Source organism: Neopsephotus bourkii, unplaced genomic scaffold, assembly GCF_033783945.1.
Source record: "Neopsephotus bourkii isolate Nb327-2 ecotype Australia unplaced genomic scaffold, CSIRO-AGI_Nbou_v1 NB_1505, whole genome shotgun sequence".
Lineage (NCBI taxonomy): Eukaryota > Metazoa > Chordata > Aves > Psittaciformes > Psittacidae > Neopsephotus > Neopsephotus bourkii.
In genome coordinates this window covers 86,688-103,675 of record NW_026901981.1, presented here as the reverse complement: position 1 = coordinate 103,675, position 16,988 = coordinate 86,688, and the positions used below count along the sequence as shown (strand labels likewise).

General features: G+C 46.7%; 1 protein-coding gene across 2 annotated transcripts in view; it reads left to right on the top strand.

Annotated features, from left to right (window-relative positions):
- The window catches only part of LOC133221005 (uncharacterized), a 128,560-nt gene that overhangs the window by 88,551 nt on the left and 23,021 nt on the right, over positions 1-16,988 (top strand). The window contains exon 2 of one of the 2 annotated variants that reach the window (XR_009727849.1): positions 4,147-4,185. The exons of the other annotated variant lie outside the window; for it this stretch is intronic. The gene's annotated coding sequence lies outside the window, so the exon portion shown is untranslated. The remainder of the gene's footprint in view (positions 1-4,146; positions 4,186-16,988) is intronic. 2 annotated transcript variants of the gene reach the window in all.

Below are 16,988 nucleotides of genomic sequence, written 5' to 3'. Positions count from 1 at the left end.
AATCTTCTGTACAGGGCTGCAGTGTGTAAGCATTTAGGGCTCTTTATCACCCTACAAGTGAGTGCTGAGCTGTTCTGACAGAGCACGCTGTGCATTTCTGTGTCTATGGATCATAGGCTGGGATTTCTCACTCTGCTCCCTTGGCCAAATGTGCTGCTATCAAATCAGCAAATTAAATACTCCTAAAAGGAAACGTTGGGAGGTCATTTTAACAGCAACAACAGAATTACAACGCTTTCCAAAGGCTTCATGCAAACCTGATGGTCCGTAAGTGCTCCATACTCAAATGGAAGGATGTATTTTCTTCTGAGGGCAATTTCTGTGCCATTTTATGGGAAAGATTCATTTCTGACTGTTTATCAAGCATGGAGAGCAGTGTGGGAGCGGGAAGAGGATCGAGGGAGAGAAAAAGTAGTAGCAGAAGATGTTCCAGTAGTTAAGTACTACTTCTCTTGTAGAAGAATTGTTTCCAGGACAACAAGGTTGATGAGGGAGTTACAAAGTGAGTACGAGTTTCCTTCCCTCCCCCTTTATTTGTTAATAATCTGGAAGGTAGGAAGACCTCTCTTTGTACTTGAGTTGTGTTACATCAGTTTATTTTTAGTCTGTACTAGGTGGTTGTTAGCTATTTATTCCTAAATAGACCTGGTATACATAGGAGTAAATATATATGAGATATGTATATATAGAATCATAGAATAGTTGGGGTTGGAAAGGACCTTAAGATCATCTAGTTCAAATGTATAGAGACAGTAGGTATATTAGGAGTACATATATACGTGAATCCTTGCGTATCTGGTGTGCAAGACATCCTGTTTGTGTTGGGGGCTGTTAAGATCTCATGGTATCTAAACAAATCACTGTTTGGACTATTAACAGCTCTGGGGTTTTGGCTTTTCCTGTTTCAAAGCAACAGAGCAACAGGTTTGTGCTTTTAAGTTTCAAGCTCATCTCACTGGTGGGATGTGAGTTTCTTCAACTCAGGGCAGCTTCCAGTGTCTGAAAGGGGCTATAAGGATGCTGGAGAGGTACTCTTCATCAGGGACTGTAGTGATAGGACAAGGGGTGATGGGTTCAAACTGAAACAGGGAGGTTTAGGCTGGAGATAAGGCAGAAGCTCTTCCCTGTGAGGGTGCTGAGGCGCTGGCACAGGGTGCCCAGAGAAGCTGTGGCTGCCCCATCCCTGGCAGTGCTCAAGGCCAGGTTGGACACAGGGGCTTGGAGCAAGCTGCTCCAGTGGAAGGGGTCCCTGCCCATGACAGGGGTTGGAGCTGGAGGAGCTTTGGGGTCCCTTCCAACACAAACCTGCCTGGGATTCTATGAACTGTTTGCACAGAACCTCTCCCCTGTTGCTATAATACATATATTTTGTCTATACTAATGATATACTGTCCTGCAAATGAGTTTGCAATAAATGGAGGTTATTTTCCCCTAGGGTATATTCATCAGTAGGACTCCATTGTGCGATCTGTTTCCAACCAGAGTTTGGGATTTGGAATAAGAAGCTACTGAATTCAGTGGCGTTGCCAATTTGGAAGGGGCACAGCTAGCAGAAGATCACACCCTGCTCCAAAGTATGTTGATCTGTTTAAAATCTGGAGGAGCATGATGAAACGTGGACTTGTGTGGTTTTCCTTTGTATAGTTGATGGTACTCTCGAGTTTAATTCCTTCCTGGATTGTTATTTTCTTCCTTCACAACAGCGTTTCGAGAGAAGAAATGTCATTTTTTTTCAAGCCACAACTATGGGCTGTGCATTTTAGAGGCGAGCTTCACAAAAGCGGTGGTCAGGTCATTAGTGACAAGCACGCTTCATAAAGCTCTATTGTTGTTCTGGGAAATTAAATAGCTTGGAGGTTAACGGTGTCCCTCTTACAGGACTTGCGTGATTTCATGCCCCCAAATGATGTATGCGTTGATTTCATATTGAGGTGGTAGAACTTAGGTTGGTTGAGATGAAGAAAACACTTCTCATGCGCTTGGCCTTTTCATGGAGGTGCAAGGTCCTGCACATGGATTGGGGCAGTCCCGAGCACAAATACAGGCTGCCCATGGCAGGGGTTGGAACTGGATGATCTTGAGGTCCTTTCCAACCCAAACCGTTCTGTGATTCTGTGCATGGAGCAGCCTGAGGAGAAGCACTTGGGGGTGTTGGTTGATGAGGAGCTCCCCATGACCCGGCTTCAGTGTGTGCTTGAGCCCAGAACCCCCCCGTGTGCTGGGCTGCACCCCCAGAGAGTGAGCAGCAGCTCAGGGAGGGGATCCTGCCCCTCTGCTCTGCTCTGGGGAGACCCCCCCTGCAGTCCTGATCCAGCTCTAGGGCAGCAGCACAAGAGGGACGTGGAGCTGTTGGAGCGAGTGCAGAGGAGGCCATGGAGATGCTGCGAGGGCTGGAGCAGCTCTGCTCTGGAGCCAGGCTGAGAGAGCTGGGCTGGGGCAGCCTGGAGAAGAGAAGGCTCCTGAAGGGGAGACCTTAGAGCAGCTCCAGTGCCTAAAGGGGCTGCAGGAAAGCTGGAGAGGGGCTTGGGACAAGGGCCTGTAGGGACAGGCCAAGGGGAATGGCTTGAACCTGCCCGAGGGGAGACTGAGCTGAGCTCTTAGGCAGAAGCTCTTCCTTGTGAGGGTGCTGAGGCGCTGGCACAGGGTGCCCAGAGAAGCTGTGGCTGCCCCATCCCTGGCAGTGCTCAAGGCCAGGTTGGACACAGGGGCTTGGAGCAAGCTGCTCCAGTGGAAGGGGTCCCTGCCTGTGGCAGGGGTTGGAACTGGAGGAGCTTTAAGGTCCCTTCCAGCCCAAACCAGTCTGGGGTACACCTGTAGGAGAATTGTCTGGTTAATTAGTGAGATGCTCTCTCTCCTAGGAGAAAAGGCTATGACCTGGCATGAAAACTCAGGCACTCAGGTGACTGTGTTGTTCACTGCCCCATCTGCATTTCCCACGGCTCCCTACCTTGCTGGGAAGTTAAGGAGGTTTTCAAATCCACATCAGCATTTACCTGTTGCTCTGTTACCCCTCCTGTCTGCAGACAGTAGCCAGAGGCTGGGTTCTTTCTGAGTGTCCTCCTCTTTCTGTCTCTTCTTTCCTTGCAAGTGATGGTCTCAGAACAAGAACAGTGCTAACCTTGAGGGAGGAGGTGTCTCTGCACTTCATTTTCCAGTACATCCCCTGTTAGTTATTCCATTATCTGGCACATACCAGTTCTTTATGGAGGTTTGTGTAGTTCTTCCAGGTCGCTACTTGGCATAGAAGGGGAATGAGGAAGTTTCTCTGTGTCTGCTAAAGGTTTACTAATTATGTGGCTAAATAGAGAATGTAGCTTTAGAGCATTCTTTTCAAGGACAATGCTCTCATAACTCGACCGAGATTCTTGGGTTTGTGTTTTCGGTTGCTTGCTTTTCTTGGTTTAACCTTCAAAATGCTTTATCAAACACAAGTGATTTCACATAAGATACAGATGCACTCTCTTTGTTCTTACAGATGTGAACCCAAAGCACAGAGCAGGACATAATGACCAACCTATTCATATTAAACAACATATGTTAGGGTGTCTGAAGCCTCCTTTAGCATCTGTGGCCCCAGACCCAAGGACATCACCTTTCTGAAGCAGATGCTGTAGGCCACCAAGGAACAGACACAGAGTGTGACAAGACACTGTATTATTATCTTTGAGCAATTAAATCCTTCTGTACATTTCTTCACTTTTCTCTGTGGCTGTAAGGAATGTCTTTGGGAAAGTCTGCAATAGGATTGGGAATTCAGTTCTAGTTCTGCAGTGTTAATGCTGAAATCAGATGGCAGTGTCCACAGTTCATCTTGGTAGAGCAGTTCCACGGAACAGAAATAGTCTGGCAGTCAAAATCAGAGAAACAAAAATCATGGAATCACAGAATGGTTTGGGTTGGGAAGGACCTGAAGATCATCCAGTTCCATGGGCAGGGACACCTCACACTAAACCATGGCACCCAAGGCTCTGTCCAGCCTGGCCTTGAACACTGCCCAGGGATGGAGCATTTATGAATGATGGGAGTATTTTCCAGTGCTATCTGGAAGCAAACAGTAAACTTGAAGCATTAATTACCAATATAATGACAAACTTCAAGGAAATACTTCCTGTAACAGAATTTGTCTTCTCTGTCTTGTTGCAGAAGGAACAGCGACTGAGTTGTGCAGCCAGGACAATCCAAAATGTAAGTCAAAGAAAGCTCATTCTTCTCTTCTGTAAGACTATGGGCCAAGGCTTCTGTAAGACAAGTCATTTAATTCAGAAGACAGTTAGTTTTGTCATTTCTTGGGCTGTGAGTGGAGCATGTGCAGTTCATAGAGCTGTTCTCAGTTCCCTGGTTCCAAGCCATGTGCTTCCGGGTGAGTTGCATTGGGCAGATAATGTCTTTCCCATTCACATCGCTGTGTCAAGCATGAAGTAGTTCAAGATAAGTGTCATGTTGTTGCTTTATTACTGTTTCTATAGCAGTGATGGGACAAGGATGTGGAGAGGGGAGGTTTGCAGGGAAAGGCTTTATCCCTTAGACTTGTTCTGGTAACATTTAGAGAGTCAGACCAACCTGCAAGGATGCACAAAGGGCTGGAAAGGGGTTTTGGGCTCCAGAGCTTGGTATTTGCCATAGTATCTGTTGGTGTAAGAAAAGCTTTAACCTTACTTTAAGGCTGCTGTATTTCTGGCTGAGTGTTTTCAGATGTATCAAAGCCATTTACTTGAGAGTTCTGTGTGTTTTGATGGTTTAGTGCAGGAGGGTTTTCCACTTTGGTCAAGAAAGCAGGATGTTTCTCAGTAGTATTTTAGATAACAAGCCTTACTGATTCACTTGTAATAGGTAATGGCAAAGATGGATGCTTTTAGCTGTCTTGAACCTGTGCTGTGTGATAGCAACATCTATATTGCAATTCTGATAACCAGACCTCAGGTTATTCTGAGCTTGGTTTCGCACTGGCTAGCAAGTGGACTCATTAAAAGCTTGTGTGAGCCTTTCTGTGTACTGTTGACTCAACTTTAAAGTATCTGTAAGGCTGCAGAATGTGTCTCAGCTTGCTGAGGGATGAGGATGTGTTTCACACAGAGGCTTGGCAAGTATTGATGGCTCCAGTTCATCAAACAGCTTTTTGTGCTGCTTTATATATTGTTTTCCTATGAGTTTACATTTGTACCTGTGTCTCTTTTTTAGTCTGAAAAGAGTTAGTATTCCTACAGACTTGCTTTTTATAGGCACTTTCTATTTAAAAAGTGGTAGAACATGTGTCAGACATATGCAATTCCTTTAGCATCATGTTTTCCGCACTGATTTAATAGTTATTGAGTCTCCTCAGATATTCTTGTTTCCAAGACCTGTTTTATGGTAATAAATCTTCTTGGCTGTAAAATTCCTGAAATGATTCAGTAGGATGATTGTTTCCGTAGCACATTCCCTCAGAGATCAGAGTTAGAAATAGAAAAGTCCTTCATGAGGTCAGCTTCTTCCCTGCAATGCTTGTACTCAGTGCTGGAAGTGATAATGCAGTTGCCAACGTTTGTTCTGGAGTACTCCCATTGTTCAGTGCTCCCTGGTGTCCTGATCCCTCTCTTGGTAATGTACAGTCAGTTTTCTGTTGGAGTGTTGTGTCAAACTACATTGAGAAGTGCCTCATCGAGGTGGAGAAGAGAAGTTGTGATGGGATGTGAGAGTGCAGAGGAGGCCATGGAGATGCTGCGAGGGCTGGAGCAGCTCTGCTCTGGAGCCAGGCTGAGAGAGCTGGGCTGGGGCAGCCTGGAGAAGAGAAGGCTCCTGAAGGGGAGACCTTAGAGCAGCTCCAGTGCCTAAAGGGGCTGCAGGAAAGCTGGAGAGGGGCTTGGGACAAGGGCCTGTAGGGACAGGCCAAGGGGAATGGCTTGAACCTGCCCGAGGGGAGACTGAGCTGAGCTCTTAGGCAGAAGCTCTTCCCTGTGAGGGTGCTGAGGCGCTGGCACAGGGTGCCCAGAGAAGCTGTGGCTGCCCCATCCCTGGCAGTGTTCAAAGCCAGGTTGGACACAGGGGCTTGGAGCAAGCTGCTCCAGTGGAAGGGGTCCCTGCCTGTGGCAGGGGTTGGAACTGGAGGAGCTTTAAGGTCTCTTCCAACCCAGAGCAATCTGGGGTCTGTCCCAAAATTCCTATTAATCAAATTACCAAAGACTTCCCTCCTTTCCCTGTCTGCACTGGAGGCTGGCAGATGATGTGCTCTGCACAGCAGGCTTTTTGGCATAAATGCTGCTATGATAAAAGTTTCCTCCAGGATAGTTGTTAACACCTTCCTTCTGTATATACTGAGTACCATTCATAGCTGTTGGTTTCTCCTGAGGTTTCACCTCAGCAACGCTATGGGGTCTGTTGTGCTGCCAGCTTGTCTCCCATGGGTTGTTGTCACCAGAGGAAAACAGGGAGCTGCAGGAACAGATGCAGGACAAAACCAAAGTGAGTGGTGCAGTCCTTGAGGTGGACTGGAACTGAATGTATCGTCAGGCATGCCAGGATTGAGTCGTGATACCTGCTCTGCCTGTCTCTGGAGGGTGGACACACATGGTATAACCCATGTGGGCTTTCTGGCAACTGGAAAAGGCTGTTAAAATTAGTCATTGCTTATTTGTTAGCAGGTAAGAAAGGAATTCTGCCAAGAACCCATAGGGAGCTCTGTGCATTGCGTTTCCAAGGCAATCCATTAGGTTGTTCATCTGGAACATCATGTGTGCAAAGAGAAGGGAGAGGTGTTTATGCCAAACCTTTGCACAGCTGGAGCTCCAGGTAAAAACAGCAGCTTTAGACCAGGGGACACAGAATCCCTTCCTCTTGAAACGTGTAGCTTTCTGAAACACTGCTGTGTGTGCTTTGTTTGATGGTTCCTAGTTGGACTTCAGATACTGGAGTCATCGTTTAGGTTGCTCTGTACTGAGGGAAGCAGTGTGTTCTGGGGTTAGCTCCTCCATGAGCAATTCCTTAAAATAGGCTTTGGGATGTGAGGTACCTGATCCTCACCACCCTCACAGTGAAGAATGGCTTCCTAATATCCAGTCTACATCCCCCCTCTGTCAGTTTAAAGCCATTCCCCCTTGTCCTCATTTGTTGTCTGCCTCATTATTTCCATCTGAACTGTGCACTTTAATCAGCGGCTTTTACTGCAAGGCACAAACCTTAGGACTTTCAATATTGTATTTTGATCCAAAATAGCTTTTGTTGTGTTCATAGATACTGCTGGTCACAATGGAGAATTATCTATGCACTTAAAAGGTGAGCTCAGGATTATGTCTGCACTGTAGGATCTCACAAGAGTGTGTTGGGTCATGTCAGCGTATTAATTCCAGTAAATGTCTTACAGAAGAAACTAATATTTGGGACCACTGGGACCAGGGCAGGTTTAGATGGAGCTGAGGAACAATTCCTGCCCCAGAGGGTGCTCAGGCATTGGAACCCAGGGCAGGGCTGCAGTCACCGTCCCTGCAAGTGTTCACACAGCGTGGAGACGAGGCCTCAGTGCCATGGGGCAGTGGTGGCCTTGGCAGTGCTGGGAATGGCTGGGCTGGATGAGCTTAAAGGGCTTTTCCAATCCAATTGATTCTGTGGTTATGTGTGTGTGTGTATATATATATATCTCCACCTGTGTGCAGATGGAGAGTGGTCTAGGAAAGGGACCAGATAACGAGAAGCTTGTCATTAGCAGTTGAGGTTCTGTCAACTCATGTCCCTTCCACAGAGTCCCTTTGTCAGTTATTTGTCACCCCTGCCTGTGATGTGAGGGCACCGTAGCTACTTCAGATTTTGGACACAGTGGTGTGTATTAGTATTTGATTCTCCAGCAGGAATAGACTAATCCCTGCCCGCGTGAACCAACCCATGCATTGCACATATGTGAGCAAACGGTGTCATGCAGCCTCTCAGTATCTGAAGGGGGCCTGCAGGGATGCTGGAGAGGGACTCTTCATCGGGGACTGTAGTGTTAGGACAAGGGGTGATGGGTTCAGACTGAACCCGTGGAAGTTCAGGTTGGAGATAAGGAAGAAGTTCTTTAATGTGATGGTGCTGAGGCACTGGCACAGGGTGCCCAAGGATGTTGTGAATGCTCCATCGCTGGCAGTGTTGAAGGCCAGGTTGGACGTGGTCTGAGGTGCAGTGTCCCTGCCCAGGCAGGGGGTTGGAACTGGATGATCTTAAGGTACTTCCCTGCACAAAGCATTCTGTGATTCTCTGTTGCATTTCAGTCTGATACCTGAGCAAGATGAACACTGAAGAGGGTTTGAAAAGCACAGGCAGCAGCAGGGAAGAAGGCCATTTCCCTCTTCAGGTGAATGCTTTCTCCTTCCGTGCCATGCACTAGTGCTAAAGCAGACAACCGAGCAAGAGGTCAGTGCTGGTGGATGCATGTGGAGTAGCCGTTAGCACAGGCAGTGGGTATTCAAACAGAAACTCCCCATTTGACAGTGCTGGCTTCTGCATGACTTAGAGATATAAAAACACAGCTTATCCTTAAAAGAGCACTTCAAAGTTTTGTCAGATACGAAAGTACCTGTAAGTTAATGTGTGCTTTGCAGGGGGACTGTGCTAGGACTGGTTATCACATTGCCACTGTATCAGTGTCTGTGGTAGGATGGCTTTGTACACAGAGCTCTGGTACCATTAACACTGAGACATCTTTATGTGCACTTGTAGGAGCACTCCTCTTGCACCACATGGAGCTGTGTGCTGGAGTGATCCCTTTTGTTGGGCTGAAGGATGGGCTATGGATCAGCTTTGGGTTCTCTGTCTGCAGCCGTGTTCCAGGGTGCAGGAAGCCCCAGGCAGCTGGACTCTTGAATCTTCTGTTTCCCCTTATCCCATAGGAATACAACTGCAGAAAACGTGTTTTAGCAGCTGAACATGGAATGTAGTGTGAACCTGGAGTGTCTGTGTCCACAGGAGTTGGCTATACATTCCCAAGCTAAGTGGTAAATGGCATGTGTTAATCAGCACAGAATCATAATGGAACCCCAGGGTGGAAGGGACCTCAAGGATCATGTGGTCCAGCCTTTCCAGGTAAAGCATGACCTAGGTTCAGATGTCCCAGCACCCTGTGCAGATGAATCTTAACAGTGTCCAACACTGGGGAATCCACCACTTCCCTGGGGAGATTATTCCAATGCTCTCATTGGGAAAACTTTCCTCTTGTGTCCATTTGGAATCTCCCCAGCAGTAACTTAATGCCCATCACCCCTTACCCTTTCCATGGGACTCCTTGTCTAAAGGGAGTCTTCATCTTCTTTGTAGCCACCCTTTAAATACTAGAATACAGGGATAAGTCTCCCCTGAGCCTTCTTTTTGTGCCTTCCTCGCCCGTGCTCTCTTAATCAGAGTCTGTCCCATACTCTAAAAGTTGGGGTTTATGAGACTTTCAATGTTTGAAAGTGCAGGACACCAGTGCTTCCAAAGTCTTCTTTTTCTTCTTCCAATTCCTTGCTCAAAAAGCAAGACAAAAGCACCGGCTTTCAACTCCTTTTACATCCCCTGGATGCAGGGTTTACCTGGATCTCAGGAATGTAAATTCCAGGTCAGCTTGGTATCCAGCTCACAGTGGTGCTTACTCTGATGCCTGGTTTGGTTCTCTCAGGCAAATACATCTGCACACAGAGTAAGAGGAATACAGGATCTTAAATACACTCTTTATACCTGTATAAGTTGCAGCCATGTGTCTGTTAGTGCTGGGAAGCGAGCATCAGGCAAAGGATGGGTCCTGCTCTTTGTAAATGGTGAAAAACCATCACCTTGACCATGTAAATACTTATGTATTAATGATAACACGAAGCTCTGAGACTAAGAAATCATTACTAATCTGTATTTAGATTAAATTTTCCCCTAACTGATGCTGATTTCTCTAGCTCAGGGATGAAAGTCTATATCCTAAAGGCTATATGTGACTCACAACTGTTTCACGTGTTCTTTCACTTTATCTGTTCACATGAACACAGAACAGTACTGACATGGTTATTAACACATGGACATGGCTAGCTATGTTTGAAGCCTTCCTTGGCTTTTAACCAGAAAACCCATTTTCATGTGCAAAGACACTAAGTCTTTGTGAGTAGCCTTAGTCATTGAGTTCTGCCTGCGGATAAGCCAGTAACATGTAATCTCTGAGGGATGGAGGTAGTACAGCCTGTTTACTTCCAGCTTAGAAATCACAGTTTCTGCCTTCTTGAGCCTGCAGTTTTATAATAGCAGGTTTATATCTCACAGTTTTATTTGCTTTGGGCTTTCAGTCTGGCATGAAGGTAATGGGGACAAGATGTAACTTCATATGAAAAGGGAAAAAAGGGATTTTATTCTTTAAGATTCATTGCAGATACATCGAGTTGTGAACATGTCAGAAATGCAGTCTTCCTTTCCAGCTTCTCAGCACCTCTTCTGGGAGACTGCTGCTCATCTTCCATAGAATAAGTGCTTCTTCCCTCATCCCTTTTCATCCTGGCTGCTGTGTTGTCATGGCCACAAACACTGCCAGGGATGGGGCAGCCACAGCTTCTCTGGGCACCCTGTGCCAGCGCCTCAGCACCCTCACAGGGAAGAGCTTCTGCCTCAGAGCTCAGCTCAGTCTCCCCTCGGGCAGGTTCAAGCCATTCCCCTTGGCCTGTCCCTACAGGCCCTTGTCCCAAGCCCCTCTCCATGTTCCTTGTCAGCCCCTTTAGGCACTGGAGCTGCTCTAAGGTCTCCCCTTCAGGAGCCTTCTCTTCTCCAGGCTGCCCCAGCCCAGCTCTCTCAGCCTGGCTCCAGAGCAGAGCTGCTCCAGCCCTTGCAGCATCTTTAGGTGGCCCTAATAACATGAAGTACTTCATCTTGCCTTATGTACAAACAGCTATCCAGTTTAAAGCTTGCTTCAGGAAACTCTGGAACTTGTTACTCTGATGAGAGAGATGAGCTTTAGGGAGAGCACTTATGGTGTGAAGATGCAATGACAGGTATACAGCAGAGCAGGGACCACAACCCACGGGGTTTCCAAAAGCTCTGTGGCCACCACAAGCCCTTTCACATGCTCTTCAGTGTCATTGGAAAGCCAGATACATCAAGTATGAGCAAAGCATGGTGCAGATGGCACATGCACTGATGTATGATACCCCATCTAGCTCATTTCCAGCGAGCTGATGTTTCTGGATGAGACTGTTTTAAGCTGTGTGAATTCTCCAGGAGCCTGCCACCCACTGCTCTGCTGGTATGTGCAGAGCTGCCTGCATCCAAGCTGCAGAAATGGAAATGTTACTAAAGGGATGCTCTTCAAGCGATGCTCTTCATCTTTATAGTGTAACATCATGTGATGGGTTTGGATGTTTGTTTCATCTCTGCCTGCAGTGAAGCGTGGGTATGGCTAAGCAGTTAATACATAAAATACACAGTACCACATATTAATGCAGGATATGGAAACATCTTAGGATGCTACTGAAAGTATATATTTAGGACTTTCAGTTTTCTACAGTTTCAAAGCAGTGTTTTCTCTGCTGGTAGGATCAAGAATTATCAGTGCTGCTTCAAACCTGCATTCAGTATGCCTGTATGAAAAAGAATTTGCCTTTAGATTAAAATTTATGGCTTTTTCATCTCTTTCTTAGCTTTCAAATGCTAAATCTCTTGTATATTGTATGTGTCTAGAGGAAGAGATAATCGGTGAGACAGTATCACATCAGGCTACTGAGATGGAGCTCAGAATTAACATTTAAAACTAGATGGAAAACCTTGCAGTGCAAAATGAGATTGAGTTCCTATGAAATAAAAGGGTAATAGGATGCAGACACGGAAGCTGGAGCTCTGTATGCAGTTTGTACTTCTCATCTGTTGCTAAGCTTGGACAAGGTACTTTGCATTTTCCTGCTTCATTTCTCCTGTCAGATACATACGTTTTACTTGCTATTGGTAAAGCACTTCCACGTCTTCAATTAGTAGTGTTATAGGCTTCTATAAGCTTACTTTAAATCCTTTTCCTCCCTACTCATGCCTTCCCAAAGACAAGAATAAATAGAAATCCATTCAGATGGTATTGATTAACCAAGGCTCTGCTTAAGGTAGGATTGAACAGATCCTTTTTGTCCAAACAGCCACGGAAGGGCTGCAGGCAGAGTGCTGTTGGGTACACGGTGTCCCTGGTTCTGTGGGGGGGGGTGTGGTTTAGCAAGAGGCATTTCCTTGTTCATTTTGCATAGCAGGCTGGAGTTACAAAACCTCCCGGCCTAACAGCCCTTTGTAGGCTGCTTTACATCAGTATTGTCATCGATCGAGTACAGCTTGGAGCATCACGGGTGGGTTGCCAACCTGGAGCCTGATAACTATGCTCTCAATGTACTCTGTACCATTACCAAGTGCTGTGGCTCAGCACTTCAGCAGCATTCCCAAGCAACTCATCACCTTCTGGCCGGAGGAGTGATGGGTTGAGGTACCACAACCCTAATGCGTCAGTGGACAGCTCACCCGCATGTTGTACAGCATGGCAAGTATGGATCTCTGCACAGTTGTCTTGAGTTGCTGCTGCTGCTGTTGCAAATGCAGGAAGTGAATTCAAGCAGATACTAAACTAGTGGATGCAGAGGTTAACCAGGAAAACACATCGATTTCACACAGCCAAGTGTTGCAGGAACAGTTCAGTGGAGTTAAATCCATTGAAGCATCCTTGCTTAGAAGCAGCCTGACACACTGATGTGCATTCTTCACTGCCATTACCAACATCCTGGTAAGAATCCCATGTGTCGAGCTGAGGAAGTAAAGAGTACAAAAGCAGAACTCTTTGGGCTTATTGTTCTGTGTTAGCCATCAGCCTTGCTGCAACTGTGCTGTGGCAGAGCATCTGTATTCTACGTCTAGCAACACAGAGACAGTATACTCCTGAAGGCTGGCTGCTGGGTTTCAGCTCGGGGTGTTAAAAGCCCTTACAATATGTGTACAAGCTAGCTGTAATGTGTTTTAATGCAATACAATAGCTGCAAACATGCTGCAGAAGGGATGAGACAGGGATTCCCCACCTCTCATTTGTCATCTTGCTGCTCGGATTTGTGCAGAGATGCCTCATCATCCCCCTCCTGTGCTGTCAGCAGTGGCATCTGTCTTTTGAAATACAGCAAGTCTTAAACGGTGCTGTATGATAGCAGAAGCATCCCTGCCCTTCCCAACACACACACACACCCCTATAGAGGATCTATTATAAATAGAGAGCTCCAGGAAGCAGAATTCCCATCCCGTGGGAGCCTGCTTGTATCTGACTTCTGTTTTATGCACTGGGGAGCTTGGAGTTACCCACCCTGGGGCTGGCAGGCAGCCTGGCAGGAAGCTGGACAGACTGGCCTGCCCGCCAGTTAGTGCCTTTTATAGAGCGCTTGGATGGGATCAGCCCATCTCCATGCAACCGGTGCCTTGCAGTGTCAAAACTGTTGTGTTTGGAAGATGTTTGAGCAGCTTCAGATTTAGATTGAAACTTGTGACTGAAACTACTGATTGTAGTGATCACTATAGCTCCTCTGGGCACCCTGTGCCAGCGCCTCAGCACCCTCACAGGGAAGAGCTTCTGCCTAAGAGCTCAGCTCAGTCTCCCCTCGGGCAGGTTCAAGCCATTCCCCTTGGCCTGTCCCTACAGGCCCTTGTCCCAAGCCCCTCGCCAGCTTTCCTGCAGCCCCTTTAGGCACTGGAGCTGCTCTAAGGTCTCCCCTTCAGGAGCCTTCTCTTCTCCAGGCTGCCCCAGCCCAGCTCTCTCAAGCCTGGCTCCAGAGCAAATGTGAGAACGTTTCTGTTCCTCTCTTCCAGTGTTTTCCTATTGAAGATGTTATTTGTAACTTAGTTCTAATCAGAACTTGCCTCATTGCAGCTCGTGTCTGTGTGCTCCTGACAGGCTCTGGATGCATTTCCTCAGTAGCCCCTATAGGTAACCAGGGGGCCGAGGGTCTGGCTAATAACCAGTGTTCTGTGTGAGTCTGCAAGCTGGATCCATCAGTCTTCTTAGCATCGCTCTTCCTCCGTTGGGCCATGGAAGTGCTAGGAGGAAGCTTAGTTTGCATTCTCAAGATAAAATACTGCTGTTGATGGGTGTTGACACACCCTGGACCTCCGTAGCATCTGATGCAAAACCCCTCAAGTCCACTGGCACAAAGAAACCGAGTGTCTGGCACTCAAGACCGAGTAGACTGATCTTGAACATATGTTCTGCCTTAGCCCTCATTCATTTATTAATGAGTCTGCCTCCTCGGAAGATTCTTTGCATTATGAAGCATTTTGAGGTCGTGAGTTGACAATGAATCACCAGCAGCTCAGTGAAAATAATGTCAAGGAAAATCATACTTTGTCTGCTGAAGTCGTTGCTGCTTTCCTGAATGGGACTTGGATTCTCAGAAGCAGCTCGTGTTGAGTACGTCCTTAGTACGGATCTGATGTTCACACAGACATTACAAGTCATTTTATCATTCTGAATGAGCTGCTCTTAAAAGCAATCCTCTCCTTTAGGGAAGTACATTTGACAATGCAGAAGACTTCATATGGGGTTTTCTGTTGGTGCTTGGAGCTGTTTGTGGAAGCCGTGTGTGTAAATCCCATCAGAGAGAACCTCAACGTAACCGAGAGCACCAGTGCAAAGAGTTCAGAGGGGACCTCTCCCGTTGTGTAATGAGTTGGAACAGACTTGGTGGGTCTTGTGTGCACACAGAGTAACTTCCCAGGAGCCCATCCACATTCACCATAGGGAATTAGCTCCTCAGAAATCAAAGGAGGTGGAATCTTATGAAACCTGTATAAGAGGAAAGTTTGGCCTTTGTATCCAGAAGCTGAACTGGCTCAGCAAACACCTAACACTGACTGGGTATCTTAGTCTTTGAGCATGAAGCTTATCTCTAGCAAAATGAAACATGCCTTTTTTAACCCAAAACATACTTAGCTTCTCCTCAGAAAGGCAGCTATGCCATGTGCTCCTGCCCTAGCAAAAGGAAATTACTCTTAACTCACTCTCTGCTTACCGTTATCTCCTTGTTCTCTCCTCCAGTGCTGCAGCTGCATAGAGAAATACAGTCCTGGCAACATGGCTTAAATAAAATAGTGTTCTTAAATAAAATAGAGTGTTTGTAAGTAAAACAGACTGTTCTTAAGTAAAATAAAGTGAGATTCAAGAGTTTACAGCCTCCAGGAGTCACAAACTGGTTTTTCCATACCCCAGAAGCATGAGTCAGATCGTGCTGAAGTGAGTCAAATCTATCCTCAGATTCATTTGAAGACACTCAAATGGATTCATAATTTGCAACACTGTTATGCATAGAAGTGCCTTATTTAAACTGATTTAGGTTGCAGAAGCATGGAAGGAGCAGCAGTTCGGGTGCATCTCAGTCCCTATAAGCAGGTAATGCTCCTGCAGTGCAGAGGGAATAAGAAGTTGTCTTTAAGTCTTTACTCTTGTGTTTTCAGTGATGGGAGATGGTTGATGGAACAGTGCTTACCCTCGGTGATGCTGCTGAGCTGTGGTCTTCAGCCTGGCAGCACCACTTAAATGAGGATGAGGATTGTCCCTGGGCTTTCAAAGGATGGTGGCAAAGGCTTGCTCAGCTCATCCTTTGACGTGCATGTTGGGGATGCAGATATAAGCCTTCTCCCACAAGCAGGGCAATATCCTCCTAATTCCTTCCTGACAATAAGCCCCTTTCCCTTTGCATTCCTACCCTGTATCTTCAGGGAGGGACTGCTATGCATAAAGCTGTCCTCCAAGGCCAGCTGCAGCCCTTCACCAGGATGTGACTCTCGCATGTTTTGCTGGCTGTGTCATGGAGAAACACTCCCTTTCCTCTGGAGGAACTGGATGACAATTCAACGTGGAGGCACAGCCACCTTCCAACGCTCCGTTTCTTCTCTCTGTTCCCATGTTTAACCCTCCCTTTGAGAAATCTCTCTTTTGATTGTGACTTTGGGACCAGGAAACCAATTTGATGGCTCCATTCTCAGCGTTACTCTGTGACTGGCTGCACTCAACATCCTAATATTGTGCTCAGAAGAGTGACTAATACCTCCTGTCTGGCCTTGGTCTTGAGTGAACTAGGAGACAGGCATGCATTTATTTTTCCTATTCCTGTGTGTAATCAACCTAGAATTTTGTTAGGTTGGCTTTTCTTCCACTGTTTTTGGTGGGGACCCTCAGGAAATGAATGATGGATTTCAAATGTAGCACTTCAAAGGACATCTTTGCCATTATTTAAGTGTGGTACAAAGATGGGTTGGCAGCATTGGATATATAGTTCCTTGACTGAAACGCACAGTCCCTTGTAGGTCTCTGGCTGCTTTTAATCCTTCCCATAACTCAGAGCAGCTCTGAGCTGTCTTCACTTTGAATGAAGAACATTGTGGGTTTAGAAATCCATTGTTTTTAGATCATTCAGATCTTTTATTATCTTTTCTGAAGGGTTCTGATTTATAAGGAGATGGTTGCAGAAGACGGGGATTCAGCAGTCCAGTAACCAGCGCCACTTGGTTGTTTCTGCTGCTGTAGTTTAATTCCTGCCAAAGTCTAGTGAGACATTGAGTGTTTGAATGGGGCTGATATAAAATATAAAACATTTCAGAAATAAAATAGAAATTAAAAGGTGCAGGTAAAATGCCCCAAAACAAAACACCAGGTATTTTCAATAAGCCACAAGAAACCTGGAGAGGGGCTTGGGACAAGGGCCTGTAGGGACAGGCCAAGGGGAATGGCTTGAACCTGCCCGAGGGGAGACTGAGCTGAGCTCTTAGGCAGAAGCTGTTCCCTGTGAGGGTGCTGAGGCGCTGGCACAGGGTGCCCAGAGAAGCTGTGGCTGCCCCATCCCTGGCAGTGTTCAAGGCCAGGTTGGACACAGGGGCTTGGAGCAAGCTGCTCCAGTGGAAGGTGTTGGGGTTGGAGCTGGAGGAGCTTTAAGGTCCCTTCCAACACAAACCAGTCTGGGGTTCTATTTGTGCAGAATGAGGTGGTGGTTCCCTTGTGTATCCCATGTTGTACTGGGATGCTCAGGATACCCGAAGCA